Source organism: Centruroides vittatus, unplaced genomic scaffold (genome assembly GCF_030686945.1).
Source record: "Centruroides vittatus isolate TY-2023 unplaced genomic scaffold, ASM3068694v2 contig_3367, whole genome shotgun sequence".
Taxonomy (NCBI): domain Eukaryota; kingdom Metazoa; phylum Arthropoda; class Arachnida; order Scorpiones; family Buthidae; genus Centruroides; species Centruroides vittatus.
The window spans coordinates 5,745-8,797 of NW_027122159.1; the positions used below are offsets into that span (position 1 = coordinate 5,745).

The window sequence follows — 3,053 nt, forward strand, 5'->3', positions numbered from 1 at the left end:
GTGGATAGCGCGGTACAAATACAACTTGTATTTGTTGTATGAATGCTGCGGGAGAATTCATATCGCATATGTTCATTTTCAAAAGAAAAATACGACAGATGATCTCAAAAGAGGAGGTCCACCTAACACTAAATATACCGGTTCCCGACAATATACGACAGAGATATTTTACAACGCGATCTTAATTCTTTCAAGAATACACAGTCTGAAAAGGAGTCATCGTTACCTACGTATACTGTTCTAGTTTACAATGATAATAAAGAGAGCACATCGGAAGAGACTAAGACACTGCTTACTAATTCTTTTGATCAAAGATTGCATAAGGTGCCTATAAAGCGTATTCGTAATATTAACAAGGGTGGAATTGCTATTGATTTTCCTATCAGAGAGGAGGCTGAATATATTCAGGAACAATTACACAAAATAGAGGGATTAAAGGCACAAAACACAAGACGGCGTCTTCCTCTTATGAAAGTGACTTCAGTCCCCAACTCAATCACCAAAGAGGACCCATTAAAACACTTGTTTGAACAGAACAATTTTTCACTAAAGTACACGATGGAGGACTTTAAAAAGGTTTTAAACATTCGATTTTCAGTCAAACAGAGAAATGACGAGTTTTTATCATGGGTGTTAGAGATTTCACCGAAAGTTAGGGCAATGATTAAAAAACAAGGATATCTTTATGTTCAGTGGAAAACGTGCAATGTTTATGATTTTTTCTCTGTACGAGAGTGCTACAAATGTCTTGCTTTCGGACACTTGGCGGCAAGTTGCCCATCACCAAATAAAGTTTGTAGCAATTGTGGTGATGATCATTTGTTTAAGACATGTACAAAAAAAAACTGAAAAGCCTAAAAGTGCGAATTGTTCGAGGAGCGGCCTAGATAAACATGAACATAACACACACACTGGATAAGGAGTGTCCACTCTACATTAAAGCAAAAGCCTTATATATTAAGACAACTGATTATTTACCTTAATGTCTTATGGAATCCTTTACAGAGCACAAATTGTTTAATTCATAATGCTACCTTGCTTCTTAACACACCAACTGATACAAGCAGATAATCGCTTCTCTATATACATTTGTGTTTGCTGACTGTAAGAAATGTGCAAGCTTCATCATCGTCCTCTGCTTTTGGGTTTAAAGTGTTGGAATTGATACTTATAATTACTAGCTGTGTGGACTTTGTTTTTGACTTGTACGCATATTATATATGGACTCACGGGATTCTCAAATCTTTGTCTTACAAATTTTCTGCACGGGATAAATGCTGTTAAACACTTATTGTCGGAATTATTGTATTTACTTATTGTATATTATTGTATTTATTGTATTTACTATGACCTTCTTTTGCGAAAATATTTCTACTGATAAGTATCTGTTATATGCTGCAGCATGCTGCTACACATTTTGTTCGGTTCTTTTATTGTCATTGTGTTTTATTTTATTTTATTTATTAATTACTTTTTAAAATTTTTATTTTAAATTTTTTTTTCTCTTTTCCCTTTGCTTTGTTCATTAGTGCGTACTGTGACTCGGTGGAACTATGTAACGCATATGCTGTTGTAATGCTCGCTGCGGGGCAGGACTTTGTACCGCGTTTTAAATGTACAATAAAACTAATTAGTAGTAGTTTACGACAGTGGCCATACTGTTCGTGTAATAGTTAGAACATTTTATAAAATGCAATAGACTGGAAAAATGCGAGTAAAAGTAAGTGCTTCTTATCTTAGAAGACCTTACCACGCCCGTCAAAAACATAGACGCATTTAGACTTGCACGAGAATGTGATATCATTATGCTCTCTGTAACAGCTCACACGTATCATTAGCTTAAGCAACTGCATAAATGCCTTTCTTAATCTTTGAGACATCATTTATATCAATCTTGTAAAAATTGGATGCGCAGGAGATGTGATAAAGCGATCGAATATATCAGAAATTTTGGCCCTTCGCATTTCTCACTCGTTCAAGTTAGTTTTACACCCCGTGTACTATTTCTACATGAATGAATATATACGAAGAAACTTCTAATTTCTTTTACCGATACAAAATTACACGTGGCAGTATTTATGACAAGATCATACTGGTGACGTCGTGAGATTGCACGTACAAACACACTCCAGGTTGCTTAACACTTATCACGCGTGCTCGCTGGCTCGCTAGGTGTTGTTCCCCTACTCTAACGATATCGCATTTCTGAAGGGTTTTAAAATAATTCGATCGAAAGGAGAATGACGGGATCGATAACAATTGCTTTTCCACTTTATAAAGAAGCGTTTCCAAAGTCAGAATGGCCGAGTGGTCTAAGGCGCCAGATTTAAGCTCTGGTCCTCGTGTGAGGGCGTGGGTTCGAACCCCACTTCTGACAGGTTATTTTGCTCGAGTGAACACATCTCGATGATTAAGCTTTCTCGTTTTACATCAGAAACGTGTTATTTCGGTGTCCTTATGTTATTACAGATGTTTTTAATGTCAAAGTTTGTTGTGTCTGGCACAAAACTTTTTGTTTTCTGCTTTGTATGCATGATCTTTGCCATGCATACAAAGCACAAAAGAAAAAATGCTTTTGTTTCTAATAGGATAATTCAGGATATCACCATTTCAACTACCATTGTTCGGTGGTGTTCTAAAACCTAAGAACATATGTTTACATTAAAAACTTTTTAATGTTTTGAATTAACGTGAAAACAAAATTATAATGATTTCTTTAATTATAATTTACTTTACATAGAAAACTTAATTATCGTAGTCCCCTATATGATATCTAAAATGAGGATACCTTCTCCTTTGGCTACCATAAGACAATTGTATATAGACAACTCATATTCGGACATCTTTTCATTTTAGATTACATCTGCAGATTAATGCTAGGTAGGTGACCAGTAATTGAGCATAGAGTCGAAGCGAATAAACGAATATTTAAACTCGATGGCAATTTGATGATGCTTATTATCTCGACAAACTTCGATATTAAAAACATCTGCAAAGACACCGAAATTCCCGCGAGTATAATGAACTAATACTTTCAGTGGATTAAAAGAGAA

General features: G+C 35.3%; 1 non-coding gene across 1 annotated transcript; it reads left to right on the forward strand.

The window, feature by feature from the left end:
- The first annotated feature begins 2,293 nt into the window (after nt 1–2,293).
- Nucleotides 2,294–2,377, forward strand: TRNAL-UAA (transfer RNA leucine (anticodon UAA)). The gene has a single exon. It is a non-coding gene; the product is annotated as a tRNA-Leu (tRNA).
- The last annotated feature ends 676 nt before the right edge of the window (nt 2,378–3,053 follow it).